The sequence below is a fragment of the Pteronotus mesoamericanus genome, unplaced genomic scaffold (assembly GCF_021234165.1).
Source record: "Pteronotus mesoamericanus isolate MK-2021 breed Mesoamerican mustached bat unplaced genomic scaffold, CSHL_Meso_final scaffold_118, whole genome shotgun sequence".
In the NCBI taxonomy this organism is placed as follows: Eukaryota; Metazoa; Chordata; class Mammalia; order Chiroptera; family Mormoopidae; genus Pteronotus; species Pteronotus mesoamericanus.
The window spans coordinates 8,387,665-8,404,736 of record NW_026555301.1 but is presented as its reverse complement, the minus strand read 5'-3'; the positions used below and the strand labels follow the sequence as shown (position 1 = coordinate 8,404,736).

General features: G+C 37.5%; 1 protein-coding gene across 3 annotated transcripts in view; it reads right to left on the bottom strand.

Annotated features, from left to right (window-relative positions):
* The window catches only part of SPIRE1 (spire type actin nucleation factor 1), a 317,606-nt gene that overhangs the window by 280,798 nt on the left and 19,736 nt on the right, over positions 1 to 17,072 (bottom strand). The gene's annotated exons all lie outside the window — the stretch shown is intronic.

The window sequence follows — 17,072 nt, the reverse complement described above, 5'->3', positions numbered from 1 at the left end:
ACCTAGTCCACAGTGGCTGCTCTATCAGTCTGTGATTTTTTTTAAATGCTTAACTAGAATTTAAATACCTAGAGTCTCTGATGACACCATCAAAATATCATAAAATATGTCTTCTAATTCATAAAATGAAAAATAAAGTTGAAACCCACAATTTTTTTGTTTTATTCTTTTATTGTTCATGTAGTTGTCTCCATTTTCCTGCCACCACTATCACCTACCCTACCCACCCTCACTGCCCTCCCTCAATCCCTCCCCACTTTGACTTTGTTCATGGGTCCTTTACACATGTTCCTTGACTTGACCCTTCTCCTTCTTTTCCCCGTTACCCTCCTCCCCCGGTTATTATCAGTTTGTTTTTTCTTTCAATGTTACTGGTTATATTTTTCTTGCTTATTTGTTTTGTAGATTAGGTTGCACTTAAAGGTGAGATCATATGGTGATTTGTCTTTCACCGCCTTGCTTATTTCACTTAGCATAATGCTCTCCAGTTTCATCCATGATGTCATGAAGGGTAGGATAGGAGTTCCTTCTTTCTGCTGCATAGTGTTCCTTTGTGTAAATGTACCATAGTTTTTTAATCCACTCATTTACTGATGGGCACTTAGGTTGCTTCCAGCACTTGGCTATTGTAAATTGTGCTGCTATAAACATTGGGGTGCAGACGTTCTTTTGAATTGGTGTTTTGGGATTCTTAGGGTATAATCCCAGTAGTGGAATCGCTGAATCAAAAGGCAGTTCCATTTTTAGCTTTTTGAGGAAATTCCAAACTGTCTTCCACAAGTGGCTGCACCAGTCTGCATTCCTACCAACAGTGTACAAGGATTCCCTTTTCTCCACAACGTCGCCAGCACGTGTTATTTATTGACTTGTTTATGATAGCCATTCTGACTGGTGTGAAGTGGAATCTCGTGGTTTTACTTTGAATTTCTCTGATGGCTAGTGACGCTGAGCATCCTTTCATATGTCTCTGGGCCTTCTGTATCTCCTCTTTGGAGGACTGTCTGTTCAGGTGCTTTGCCCATTTTTTAATTGGATTGGTTGTCTTCCTGCAGTGGAGTCCTGTGAGTTCTTTACATATTTTGGAGATCAAACCTTTGTCCGAGTTATCATTGGTAAATACATTTTCCCATACAGTGGGTTCCCTTTTCATTTTGCTGATGTTGTCTTTAGCCATGAAGAAGCTTCTTATTTTGATGAAGTTCCATTTGTTTATTCTTTCCTTTCTATCCCTTGCTCTAGGGATCGTATCAGTGAAAACACTGCTGCGTGGGATATCTCAGTTTCCTGCCTATGCTCTCCTCTAGGACTTTTACGGTGTCGCAAATTATATTTAAATCCGTTATCCATCTTGAGTTTATTTTGGTGTATGGTGTAAGTGGTGGTCGAATTTCATTTTTTTGCATGTAGCTGTCCAGATCTCCCAACATCATTTGTTGAAGAGGTTATTTTTACTCCATTTTATGCTTTTGCTGCCTTTGTCGAATATTAATTGACCATAGAGACATGGGTTTATTTCTGGGCTCTCTATTCTGTTCCACTGATCTGTGTGTCAAAACCCACAATTTCAGATGAGCTAATGATCCTAATATGAAATACTGGCTGAAATTGAGACCAGAAAAAAAAGAACCTTATGTTCTGTGAATTTAAAATGATACATGAACAATAAATGATTGAAGATTACATGAAAATATAGATAAAATGAGTTGAATACATATGGATTTATGTACTAGGATTTCAATAAATATACTATATTGTTATATAAAATTATATATTATAAAGTTATATATCATATGTTATCTTTTTATTTATTTATTCATAATGACTATTTGCTCAAAACAATCATGCTTTTGGCAAATTAATTATACTTGACTTCTAGAGAAATGGTAATAAATTTAACTTAGGAAAGCACTGTGGACAGGAATAGCTCAAAGAAGAGCACAGACTACCTCTCAACAAACATTTACTAAGTATCTACTCTGTACAAGAGAAAAGGGAGGAAAAGAAAAATATGGTATCAAGACAATTTATAACAGAGAGTATGTGGAGGTACATCTTCAGTATAATTTTTCTTAAAGAGAATTACAAAGAAATCTATAATTGTATGTAGTAGGTTTGTTGCTGGTGAAAAATTCTGAAACTATTTTGTATTTATTGTCACTTTGAGCAGATAATACAGAGAAATTTTTGTGAATCATCAATGGAGAAGGAATATATGAACTTAAGGTGGGAAGGAGATAGAGAGCCCTGCAATGGTGAACTAGAACTACAGGTATTATACAACTTTAAAAAATATATGTATTTCCTATCTCTGCCCTCCAAAAGAGGGAGAAATAACAACATCCCATTATGAAAAAGCATGCCTACCCTATCCTCGCTCAAAGGAACCAGGACTATTTAGGAAAATGGCTGGCTCCAAGACTGGGACAAGGAAATTATAAAATAAACTGGAATATCTTTTTTCACCAGAAAGTAATAAAATGCTCAAAGAATGATGGAGTGATGTCAAAAGGGCATGAGTCCTATTAAATAAGATTTTTTTTCAATTACCTCTATTATAAAATTGAAAATGCTCTCCTGTAAGAGGACCAAAAATTTTTGTTAGAACATACAATAACTTTTAGTTATTCAGTTTTAACTGGTGACTAAGTCATGCAAATATGAAAGGTGATTAAGTACGAAGTGCTTGACCACCTACACTACTTTGCCACCCAAATTCCTGCCCAGTCTCTGTGATTCAGGAATCAGAAAATCCCAATTACATGACAGCAGAACTTAAAGGAACCTTGGAAACAATCTTGCCCAATCCAATCATATTATAGATGAGTAATCTGAGCCTGAAGAGTCAAATGAATTGTACAAACTGACAGAATAAACAGTAGAATCCAAGGCTCCTAACTCCAAATATGTATTGTTATAATTGTGGTTATATCTGTTTCTGAATTTCCATTTGCAGGGGTCAGTGGGGTTAGGGTACAGGATTTCAGGGGTGCTGTCCCAGATACCTACCATTTATACCATGGGAAAATGCGAAAACACATTCATTATTTAACAGTTAGAAACTGCCAATATAGCATCAAGGAATTTTCCTTTGACAACTTTTGAGTCTTTCTTAATAGAAACAGACCTGAAAGCCCCCTCTAAACTCTAGAATCCCATGGGTTTACTTTCAACAAATCCAGTAACCTAAGCTGATGATAGGCCTAATCAAGATTTCAAATTATAAATGCAGTGAATTAGTTCTTTCAATAAAATCACAAATATATTGATTTTATTGATTTTTATTAGTTGAATTAGAAGGCTAGATTTACTATGTGATGACACACAATAAAAGGAAACATCTGAAATGATATTTAAACATTAATTTTTAAAATATTTCAACATTATCAAAGTACTTCTAGGTAGAAGGATGATTTGCACAGCAAGACAAAATTTCAGTGTTTCTCAAAAGGAATAAGCATTTTAAGGTGTAATAATCGAGGTTGTGTTTTAGGCCCTTTTAAACTCATTCTAAAATATATTATATGCTCTTAAGAAATGCTAGACAAGTTCCCAGGAAATAGAAAAACCAATGTCTTCCTATCAATTGCTACAGAATGGCTTTAAGAAACAAACTAGCTCTAGTATAAAATGTCCGTAATAAGAACTCATCAACTATGACAACACTGCCATCTTCGGCAGACATTTTAAATCTCAAATGCTGAAAATCAGATAATTCCATTCAGCAGGCCTGCTCAATAAAATAACAGGAAGACTATTTCACTGAACATACCCTAGTAGGGCCACTCATAGTCTAGGCCATTCAGGATTAGACCTTCCCATAGCACAGTCTCTGAAATGGCCTCACCTCAGTAGAATCACAAGTTTTAATGCACCACGCAACTATTTGGGGGAAATTAGGTTAGTTTCAGAAAAATTTCAAAGACATTCATGTAGATGAACACTTTTAAATTAAGGTAGCTAGCAATCTTTGAAGTAGAAACTTTAGCGTATGACTGAATTATCACAGTCACATTATCAGTATGATTTGGTTAAATAAAAGGCAAAGTATGCCCACCAAAAAGACAAAGAATCTTTTTATGAGTTTGACCCCAGTGGAAAGGCAAAATAAATGAATGGGGCTATGTCAAACTAAAAAGCTTGTGCACAGCAAAAGAAACCGACAGAATGGGAGATAATATTTGTAAACAGCAGCTCCAGCAAAAGGTTAATATCTAAAATATACGAAGAACTCATAAAACTCAACATCAAAGATTCCAGTTAAAAAATGGGATGGACATTTCTCCCAAGAAGACATACGAATGGCCAACAGATAATGTGAAAAGACGTTTGACTTCACCTGCTATGAGAGAACTGCTAAGCAAACCTACAATGAGATACCACTTCACACCTGTTAGAATGGCTATTATCAAGAAGACAATAACAAGTGTTGGAGAGGTTGTGAAGAAAAAGAACTCTCGTTCACTGCTGGTGGGAATATAGACAGATAGAGCCACTATAAAAAAAAATCGGGCAGTTCCTCAAAAAATTAAGAATAGTTACCATCTGACCCAGCAATCCCTCTCCTGGGTATCTACTTGAAAACATGTATTCACAAAGATATACGCACCCCACATTCATTACAGCATTATTCACGACAGCCAAGACATGGAGACAACCAGTGTCCTGTGATAGAGGACTGGATAAAGAAGATGTGGTACGTATATACTACCAAATAATACTAAACCATAAGAAAAGATGAAATACTGCCATTTGCAACAATATGGATGGATCTGGAGTATATTACACTAAGTGAAATAAGTCAGAAAAAGCTAAGAACCATATGATGTCACTCGTGTGGTATATTAAACTGAAACTTGTGGACAAAGACAAGTAGTATGGTGGTTATCAGAGGGAAGAAGATGGGCGGGGAATAGAGGGATCCTAATATAGGTGATGTCAGAAGGTTTGACTTTGGGTAGTGTGCGTACAGTGCAATATACAGATCGTTTTTTAATCATTCTTTATTGTTATTCTATTACAGTTGTCTCAATTTTTCCCACTTTGCCTTCCTCTGCCCATCCCACCTCCCCACTCCTACAGCCAATTCCCACTCTGTTGTCCATGTCCATGGATCATTCAAACATGTTCTCTGTCTAGTCCCATCAGGTATGAGTGTCCTTTTTAAGTTATTTTTTTTTTCTTTCATTGATTCTAGAGAGAAGGGAAGGGAGAGAGAAAGAGAGGGAGAGAAAAACTGATGTGAGAGAAAAAAAAAACTGGTCGCCTCTTGTACGCACCTCAACTGGGGACAAAACCCACAACCCAAGTATGTGCCCTGACTGGGAATTGAATCAGTGACCTTTTGGTTTGCAGGACAACACTAAACCAACGGAGCCACACTGGCCAAGGCACAATATATAGATCCTGTATCATAGAAATGTACACTTGAAACCTGTAAGATCCTACTAACCAATGTCAACCCAATAATTTAACTATTTTTTAAAAAAGACAAAGACTCCCTGTAATTTTTAGGATAAATAAATAGCTTTCAGAATTATTCTCCAAATTTTTCCTCTGTGACCTAACTCTGGACAATGTTTAGGTCCACCTGACCATATAAAAACATGTTCTTCTTTATGCCAAAGCTGAGAGAGAGCAATAAATATACCCTGCCCTTTTGCAAGTTTCTTTCCACCCCTCATTTGTTCAATAAATATTTGTGAACGCCTAACCACTATTGTAAGCACTTATGGTATAGTAGTGAACAAGCCAGACATGATCCTTGCCCCATTGGGTTTAAATTTAAGTGAACACAGACAAAAAAAAAGTCAAATATAACAATTATAGCCGGCAATAAATGCAATAAAGAACAGAAAAGGAAGAGAAAAAAATAACAGAAATGACCCAATTTAGGGCAGTCAGGCAGGGCTCCTTGAGAAGATGGTATTTAAATGGAGACCTTAAGGTTGGGTAGCAGCTAACTGCAGGGCTGGGGTAAGAATCTGTTCCAGAACCAGGGAACAGCATGTGGTAAGGCCCTGAAAGCATTTGGTAGGTGGGTAGCAGAGACAGATCACAAAGGCCTAATTCAAGTAGGTTTCCAAGTCAGTCCTGGAAAATACTTTCATTCATCTATTCATTCACTGAAAATATGTCTACAACAGAGATTTTGAGGGGAATAAAGACTCTCCGCAGAAACTGGCTCTCCTTCCTTGAGATCATCTGACCTCCATCTGCCTCAAGCCACACTGTAAGACCTTCAGCCTCAAGTCACCTTTGCCATAATTATCAAATTTATCCCAGTTCTAAAAAGTAGGCTTCTGCTTTATTTTGGAGACCTAGTCTGTACTTTGTATCCTAGGCCCTACAACTCAATCCCTTATCTGTAACTAGTGAGTATACCAGGTCTGTCCAGAAGGTAGACAACCATGTAATATGAAACATAGAGACATTTACTGAAGAAGATACAAGATACAAGAAACATTATACATAGGACAATGATGCCTCAATCCCCTTCAAAGTAGGTAACTTGGGACCTCACAGTTCTCCCAATTGCCATCAGCTGCCCTGGCATGTTTTCCTGAATCTCATCAATGGTCTGAAATCTCATCCTTTTCAAAGGTATCTTTGAAAAGGATAAGATTTTAGTTTTGGGAAAAGCAAGAAGTCACGGGGCACGAAATCTGGGCTGTAGCGGGGCTGAGTTACCTGGGTGATCTGATGTTTCAGCAAAAATACTGCATGAGAGGTGATGCATGAGCAGGCACACTGTCATGATGAACCTGTCAATCACCAGTTGCTCATATCTGCGGCCTGTGAATCATCCAAATAGTTCCCATGGAGGTATGGCCAGGCTTAACACAAAATTTGATGCAGATTCGTTGTTCTAGTCACTCAGTCATTTTGAATGTGATGGCCATACAGTATACATGCTCATTTAACAGTGTCTACCACTTCCACTAACGAATACAGTGAAGCTGTCTTTGTTCACTCATGCACATTCCAGTCCACTGTCCTTAGCTGCCAGGTTATGTCGATGTTGTGAAAACTGTCCCCATTGTATTAACAATGGCTAAACTTTTTCCAGACAGACTGCAGCATATCTACTACCATGAGACTTAGAGCGTTTTTAAGTGTATTTACTATCAGGAGAGGTAGACTGCTTTTAAAACAAATGATATGTGTATGTGGACATGAGAGTAAGTGTGGCAAGAGGGGGAGGGTGCCAGTGTGCAAGTGGATGTGTGCATGAGCATGTGTGAGTGGGAACCACCATGCAAGTGAGTGGGAAAAAAGCAGGTATGAATACTAGTGAGTAAGCAATTGTGTGTGAGCAGGGTGGGCTGCGAAAGCATAGAAAAGGAAAGAAAGAAAGCAAGCCTTGGCTTATTAATGCCAGTCCCAGGGACTAAGAGAGTCTAACCCTTGGACCTAATATCAGTGACTAAAACCAATTACCAGGCTTCCCCAACACAGACCACTTACTGGCTCTTATCTACAGGTATTATCTGCCCTTTCAGGCTCTGCTCATCAAATGAGTAAGCTCTGCAACTGTACTTCTTAGGGAAGGCTGGTTGCTTAACAGAACTAAAACCCCTGATTTCTGTCCCTTCATGAAGTTAAGTTTCACCAATATCCCTGCCAACCCTCAAACTCTCCCAAACAACTCTATGCACTAGAGTAACCAAGTTATATCTCACCCTGTTCTAAAATGAAAGTTTTAGAACTTCTGGCCAAGATGGAGGTACAGGTAGATACACTTTGCCTTCTCACACAACCAAAAGAAAGGCAACAACAAATTTAAAAACAAAAATAACCAGAACTGCTAGATAATGGAGCTGTATGGAAGTCTGACAACCAAGGAGTTAAAGAAGAAACATTCATCCAGACCAGTACAAGGGGCAGAGACTGGCAGCTGGGGCAGAGAGGACACGCAACAAGGCAGCAAATGGCAGACCAGGTGATCCAACATTTGCATGTAGATAAACCATGAGAACAGCTGGGGAGAGAGACAAACCCCACAATCAAGGGTACCAGCACAGGAACAGAAAGACTTAGAACCTCTAACTGTAAAAACCTGTGGGGAATGCAGCAGCAGGAGAAACTCACAGCCTCACAGGAGAATCCATTGGAGAGATCCACACGGTCTTAGGATGTACACAAACCCATCCAGCTACTCACTAGAATCAGCACTAGAAGGGCCCAATTTGCTTGTGGGTAGCAGGAAAGTGACTGAAAGCTGGCTGAGAGCCAAGTAAGCAGGACTGTTCCGTCTTGGACCCTTGCCCCACATACAGCCATCAAAACGCAGTGACCTGGGTGGTTCTGCCCTAGCAAATACCTAAGGTTCTGCCCCTGACAACATAAGAGGCACACTAAGGCAAAGAAATAGGGCCAAATGAAAGAACAGAGCAAAGCTCCAAAAATAAAACTAAGCAATGAACAGAAAGAGAACCTATCAGATGCACAGTTCAAAACACTGGTAATCTGGATGCTCACAGAAATGATTGAGTATAGTCACAAAATGGAGGAAATAATGAAGGCTATGCAAGTGAAATAAAGAAAAATGTACAGGGAATAAAGAGTAAAGGGATGGAAACTGGGACTCAAATCAACAATTTGAAGGAGAAGGAAGAGATAAACATTCAACCAGAACAGAATGAAGAAACAAGATTTTAAAAAAATGAGAAGAGGCTTAGGAACCTCTGGGACAACTTTAAACATTGCAACATCCAAATCACAGGGGTGCTGGAAGGAGAACAGGAAGAGCGAGAACTGGAAAACTTATTTGAAAAAATAATGGCGAACTTCCCCAATCTGGTGACGGAAACAGATCTCCAGGAGATCCAGGAAGCTCAGAGAGTGAAAAAGAAATTGGACCCAAGGAAGCACACACCAAGGCACATCATAATTATGTTACCCAAGTATAAAGATAAGGAGAGAATCTTAAAAGCAGAAAGAGAAAAGGAGACAGTTACCTACAAAGGAGTTCCCCTAAGACTATCAGCTGATTTCTCACAAGAAACCTTGCAGGCAAGAAGGGGCTGGCAAGAAGTATTCAAAGTTATGAAAGACAAGGACCTACATCCAAGATTACTGGTTCCAGCAAAGCTATCATTTAGAATGGAAGGGCAGATAAAGTGCTTCACAAAGTAAAATTGAAGTTCATCATCACCAAGCCCTTATTATATGAAATGATAAAGGGATTTATCTAAGAAAAAGAAGATAAAAAACTATGAACAGTAAAATGACAACAAACTCACAACAATCAACAACTGAACCTAAAAAAAACAAAAACTAGAACAGGAACAGAATCACTGGAGATCAGAGGGGTGGGGGAGGAGTGAAGATGGGGGAAAAGGTACAGGAAATAAGGAGCATTAATAGCATGTACAAAATAGACAGGGGGAGGTTAAGAATAGTATAGGAAATGGAGAAGCCAAAGAACTTGTATATATGACCCATGGACATGAACTAATGTTGGGGGGGATGTTGGTGGATGAGTGCAGGGCAGAGTAGAATAAAGCAGAGAAAAAAATGGCACGACGGTAATAGCATAATCAATAAAATACATATATTTAAAAAATAAAAATTAAATGAAAGTTTTAAAAATAACTTATTTTTCTCTTTCCAATCAGCACACTTAGTTAACTAAACTTTGTATCATCTCAGAGAGTATAATAAATGTCAAGTACTTTCCACTGAAAAATATTTACTTCAGTTTCAGCATAATTTTTTTCAACAAAAATCAAATATATATTTTATGTAATTTGGGAACACTTGGAGTTTGTAAAAAGGTTTTCCTTTCTTGTGCCAATTCTAACTGGAGTGGTAGTGGTTGTCTAGAATGCTACCTTCAGAAAAGGTCTGATGGCAAATATCGGATGGGAGGTGCCTGTGTCCATTTAGCAATATTTGCCACAGGAACAGAAGAGAGTGACAACACTGAGGCCACATTTCTAACAATACTGTGCTAGAGGACAGTATTGATGGAAGTTGTGGTTCTTTCTGTAAACAGTGTACATTTGGATTAAAATTTTCCCATGATATTAATTGTGCTTAAATATCATGAAACCCCAAAAATACACTGAGATCACAGCACCATATCACGTTTCTCAAGAAAAAGAGCTCAGAGGGAAACCTCCCGAAGCCATATCATAAAAAAAAAAGTGCCAATCCCAAATGTTCTCATATTTCCTATCTATTAAAGAATTCTAGTTTTCATGCATTTCATACACACCACTATGTACTCTTAGAATCTCTTCTGCCACTGTGGCACCTGATCATATATGAGACCATCCTAACCAAAAGGAACCCTGCCAGATAGTTTAGGTATTTCTGGTTCCCTTAGATATAGCACCAGAACTGCCATCCATATCCACTTATCCAAATACGTTACTTACCCTCTATCAAGATTTAAATAAGGAAAAAGGACTCATGGACATGGACAGCAATGTGGTGATTGCAGGGGGAGGGATAGTATAAGAGGACTAAGTGGTAATGGAAAAAATATAATACAAAACTATGTACGCGTACATTTTTAGCTACTATATATAAACATATAAAGAAACACCTTCTTTCTGTAATTAACTGTATAAGTTAAACATTTTTATTATACCTATGAGTAATATATTAAGTTCTTTAAATTACAAATAGAATATTTATATCCTCAATCACAAAAGGTCAGTTAAAGAGCATCTATCAATAAACAGATTTTTAATGAATTTTAATCATTCCAATCAATAAAATTTAATTTTATACACATAAGGCAATAAATAGGTCAATTGTTTCATCTAATCTTACAGGTCTCAAAATTGGTTCCAAGAGTTTGGAGGGAAAGTTATATTTACATTATTTTTATTGTTAATGTAAATAAGGCCTCCTTTCACTCCCCAAAGGATTCAAAGAGACTAAAGTAAATTAATAAATGAATATCTAACAAAAGTGGTAAAGTGAAGGAAAATCTAAATTCAAGAATATATAATATTTATATGGAAATCATTTAAAATTATAAATGATGGTCAATCGCTAAACTATCCCTGACATTCTACTAGAACTCTCCATAGCCTATTATAACCTATGCTAAAATCCTAATGTAACTAAGATCTAATGATAGTATGAAGGCTGACATTTCAGATTGTTTCACCTCAACAATCACTCTGTGCACTTCCAAATGTGTATCTAAGAATGCTGCAGAAGTTCTTTATCAATGTGAAATTGAAGTATCTTGAAATAATCATCTTTCTACAAAGGGAAGAAATAGATCAGTAAAAACATGTATGTTCAGTATGTATAAGTTGCCAAAGTGCCCTCACATAAATTTCCTCTTGATTCTTAAAACAATTTTGGAGGAAAGGCTGGACATACAGTATTTCCATTTTATAGGTAAATAAGGAGTCAGGTTATATGGCTTGCCTCAGGTTATACCACTAACATGAAATAAGGGCCAGAGCCAAAAATCGAAACCACTTCTGGAATCAACTCTTATGTTCTTTCCACGTTACCATATGACACTGAACATCTAATCTGCAACATTATGGAAGAGCAAAGGGCCTTGGTAGGAATCAACATGACTCCACAGGAAAAGTATTTTTTCCAGGCCAGTTTAATTTCCAAGTGTATCTTCCCACACTATCCTGCACCTCCTGCCTTCCCTACCATCCACACACCAGGGCAGGAAGTCTAAGGGGCTTCCAAGATTCCTTCATCTTTCTCACATCAAAAAATAAAGAGTCTAAGTCATTCTTTTTTTTTTTCTTCCTCCAGTAGAACAGTATTATTTTAATCACTACACTTGCATAGTATTCAATTTTAAAAGACATCCAAGTGCTTCAGACTAGAATCTGTTTCGGAATCATAGTTGGATGAAGTGATCTCTTGTACAACACAGCTAATGGGAGGCAGAATCCTAACATGCTCTGACCCCCACCTGTACCCAACAACACGCAACACTGCTTATTTTTGTGGTGTGTGGGTGTGAGGGCCACATAATCTGGGTTAACATCAGCTAATGACAACTTAAAAGACAGAAAAGGATTGCATTTTACAGACATTTTTTAAATGGATAATTTGGCCATTTATACAATAGATGATGAAGAAAACTGACAATACTTTCTGTCAGCAGTGGTCAAACAACACATGTTAACAAATGAGGCCAAGGGACTGATATGTTTCTTAGTTTATTATACTTGCTTCTGAAACAAATATTTGAATATTTGAATGGAATATGTATTAATAGCTCATGCAACACTGCTTTTCTAACCCACCAGGTGACACTAAAATTTAGGTAAACACTAGAACCAACTGCAATGCACAATATATACTCAATTGATTATGAACTGCCAGCTAAGACTGGGTAATTATTTCAAAGTACAAACTACAGGTATAACATCAAAGGACAGGTAAGAGTTAAAAACATTTTCTAATTTAAAAGATGTAGTAAATATAAATGAAGCCCATGTTACCTATTGCACACACAAATGAAACAAAATCAGAATAAACACAATTTTGGGTAAGCCAATCTCAGCTCTGGTTTTACCACTTAACAGGAGCAAGGTCTTAACTGGGTCATTACATTCAAGGATGATTTGAAAATCAATTTACCATTCTATCCTAGATTGCAGCTGTTAAGAGTAATCATCAATTTTAAGTTTAATCCTGTGCACACCTAAGTATTAGCCAGTTGCTGCCATATAGGTGGTTTGTGTTTTGTATTCTGTAGCCCAGGTTGAGTATAACGGGATAAAATAAACGGGAAGGCACTTCTCTTTTTTCTTAATTAATTAATTTCTTTTTATTGTATATTTTCCATTACCTTTTAGTCCCCTTATACTCTTCTCACCCCTCAATCACCACAATGTTGTCCATGTCCATGAATCATTTCTCCTTTTTGCTCAATCCCTCCACCTTGACCCCTACCCTCACCCTCTTAGCTGTCTTAGCTGCATTTTTATGAGTCTGTCTCTTTTTTGCTTGTTAGTTCAGTTTGCTCATTATTCTGCATATGAGTGAAATCATATGGTATCTGTCTTTCTCTCACTGGCTCATTTCACTTACCGTAATATTCCCTATGTCTATCATACTGTTGCAAAGGGTAAATTTTCTTTGTTTTTACAGCTGAGTAGTATTCCATTGTATAAACGTCCCATAGTTGTTTTATCTACTCATCTACTGATAGACACAAAGCTGTTTCCATATCTTGGCTATTATAAGCAACGCTACAATGAACATAGGGGTGCTTCTGTTCTTTCAAATCAGTGTATAGATTCCTTCAGATATATTCCCAGAAGTGGGATCACTGGGTCAAAAGGCTTAATTTTTTGAGGTATCTCCATACTGCTTTCCACAATGGCTACCCCAATCTGCATTCCCAAAAACAGTGCAAAAAGGTCTCCTGTTTTCCACATTCTCACCAGCACTTGTTCTTTGTTGATTTATTGATAATAGTCATTTTGACAGGTATGAGATATCTCATTGTAGTTTTAATTTGCATTTCTCTGATGATTTGTGATGTTGAGCATCTTTTCATATGTCTATTGGCCATCTGTATGTCCTCCTTAGAGAAGTGTTTATTCAGGTCCACTGTACATTTTTTAATAGGGTTTTTGTTTTTTGGTGTTAAGTTTTGTAAATTCTTTATAAATTTTGGATATTAACCCGTTATCAGATGTATCGGCGAATATGCTGTCCCATTCTGTGGGGTTTTTTTTTATTCCATTGCTCTGCAAAAACTTTCTAGTTTGATGTAGCATCATTGGTTTATTTTTTTTTCTTGTGATTCCCTTGTTTGAGGAAATATATTTGATTATTTTGCCATGTTTTCTTCTAGGGTCTTTATGGATTCAGGTCTAACATTTAAGTATTTAATCCATTTTGATTTTATTCTTCTGTGTGGTGTAACAATGTGGTCTTGCTTCATTTTTCTACATGTATCTGTCCAATTTTCCCAACAGCATTTATTGAAACTACCTTTAACCCACTGATGTGCTTCCTTCCACTGTCAAATATTAATTAGGTATAAAGATGTGGGTTTAGCCCTCGCAGGTGTGGCTTAGTGGACTGAGTACCAGCCTGCAAACAAAAGGGTTGTTGGTTTGATTCCCAGTCAGGGCATATGTGTGGGTTGCAGGACAGGCCCGCAGTCGGGGAAGCACAAGAGGCAACCACACATTGATGTTTCTCTCCCTCTCTTTCTCCCTCCCTTCCCCTAGCTCTGAAAATAAATTAAAAAAAAAATGTGGGTTTATTTCTGGGCTATTATGTTTCATTGATCTATATTGTCTGTTTTTATGCCAGTACCATGCCGTTTTGACTACTACAGTCTTATAGTCTAGTTTGATATTGGGTAGTGTAATTCCTCCAACTTCGTTTTTCTTTCTCGGGATCACTGTTGCTATGTGGGGCCTTTTTATGAAGTTCCGCATAAATTTTTGAAATATTTATTCTATTTCTGTGAAATATGTCATTGGAATCTTGATTAAGAATTCCACTGAATCTATAGATTCCTTTGAATACTATGGACACTTTAATGTTAATTCTCCCTATGCATGAACACAGTATGTACTTCCATTTATATGTCTTCAATTTTTTTCTTGAGTGTCTTATAATTTTCCAAATATAGGTCTTTTACATCCTTGATTAGATTTATTCCTAGGTATTTTATTCTTTTTGTAGCAATTGTGAATAGGATTGTTTTCTTAATTTCCCTTCCTTTCAGTTAGTTATTGGCATACAATTGAGGGGATCCAATATGGCAGAGGAGTGACTGAAAATTACACTAACCATCTCCCAGGACCAATCTGGAATTACAACTAAGTTGTGGAGAAATCACCCAGAACAAACAACTGAACAATAGAGAGAGAGAAGCCTTATAACTACAGACAGATGGAAGGATCAGCTTCAGTACAAAGTGACTGGTTGAGAGTGCAGTGGAGACAAGAGAGAGCTGGCTGGGTTGCCCACAGGCAGCAGCTAAAGCTCCAGAAGAATATTTAAGTGGCCAGTTGGATCCCCATGAGAAGTGTGGTGGTCTAAACCCTAAGCTGGAATCCCCAGCTTAGAGCACCAGAGCTCCAATAGTACACAGAAAACAACCAGCTGCAAAAAGCAGCAGTGTTGCTCTCTGCCAGAAACAAACAGCTGGGGACACAAAGAGCCATTTAAAGGGCCAACACATAAATTTTTCTCTGCAGCCACTCACCCTGGGCTCCAGCAAAGTGGAGGGGCAGAATAGACTAGAGAAGCTTGAGGAGATTGGAGACGGTGGCTTTGAGGAGAGAACAGAAGGTGTAGCCATCTAGATCCTGATGCTGAGCCAGCCCCCATACAGCAACAGCCATCTTTCTCAGGCAGATCACTCACCTCTGAGTGGCAACAGCCTGAGGGGAAACAATAGCCCAGACCCCAGAAGCTATTCTGCCCCTCCCTGTGGTGCTTAAGCCTGAATGCAGAGTGCAGAATGACTAGATTAACAACTGAAGGAGTCAATCATAGACAATAGACCACTGGCAGTCTCAAATAGGCTACCTAAGGTCAGAGAGGGTCACCATCTGCCATTACCAGAGGCAGATCCAGAAAGAAAAAACAGGGGTAAATACTAGATGCCACTGAGATGAACCCACCGTGGTCTTCTTCATGATTTGTGACATGTTCTTTCCTTCATGGCTTTTTAACATGCATTTCTTGTCCATCAAGTTTGTGCATATTAAGTTACTAAATATAAAATCTCTCACTCCATTTTAACTTCTTCTTTATCATTATTTTCGTTTTAAATTTTGTTTTCTATCTTGCTACAACTTGTTTCCATTCCATACTCTTACTATTTTTCCACCGTCCAGCCTCTCAAAACCAATTTTCTTATCAATGGTCATCTCATAATCTTTTTCCTGCTCTTAAAATACCCACGTTCTCTCTACACCTTTAGCAATCTTTGCTCGTTGGTTGTGAACAGGGTAACTGTTGCATTTTTTTTCAATTTTATCTCTAGATCTTCATTAATATTGTATTTCAAATCTCAAATTTTACCCTTCTCCTCTCCTACTCTCATTTGTCTCAAACATTAATTTTGCCCTGTCTTACACTGTTTTGTATGTTTTTTCCCCTCTTTCATCTGCCTTTTTTCCTTTTTTTCTTTTGATCTTAAATTTTCATTTTTCCCTATCGTAGCCTGCTTCTTGTTCCTTATTCTTAGTATTCCCTCTCCTTCTATCATCTCAAAATCACTGCCCTTTCCATAGGCATCCCTTAAGCTTTTCTTTCTTTCTATTTTCCCTCTTATTCCCATTGCACCTATATTACTTTTAGCTCATTTGTTGGTGATAGTTCTGTGGTGGATCTTTCTCTCCAATTTGGTTCCTATTTTTTAATTTACTTTTTTTTCTTTTTCTTTCTCTCTGTCACCTTATTTTATTTTCTGTTTAAACCTAATATAATATATATATGTTTCTATTCTCTTTCTTGATTCCGCCTTCTTCATCCATCTTTTAATCATGATGTAAATTATACTTTCTCCACACTGCTCTGATTCCCTACTCTTATTAGTGTTCTCCCCTCTACACTCTCAAAATCTCAAAATCATTTTTCTTTCAATAAGTTACCTCATATTTGCTCTCCATTCTTGTAATATTCTTAATCTCTTCACACCCATATTAAAACTGATTCTTTGGTGTTGATAGTAGGATTGTGAGTGGGAGTTATTCTTGCGGATGTGAGTTTCTTTCCTGTCTTTGTGGTTTTGTTCTGGCAGTGCCTGCACAACAGCACACTGACTGGGAGGATGGAGTGACCTTCAGTCAACCAGCTGGAAGAAAGGACCAACCACAGAAGAGCCCAACAACAGTCAAAACCCAATTATATCCAGAGAGATACTATGGTTTCTCTTCAGATCACATAAATCTTTCACCTTTTACCAATTATATCCAGAGAGCCAAAATAAATTTCATATAGGGCATACCAAAGGCATCAAATTCAAGAGATCAAGGAGATTGCACCACTGAATCTCAAGGTCTCCTACCCTAGAAGTTCACACAACAAAGATCAGGAGTCAAAACAGAACAATTTAAAAAGCAGAAGCAAACAAGAAGAGTCTCCCAAAA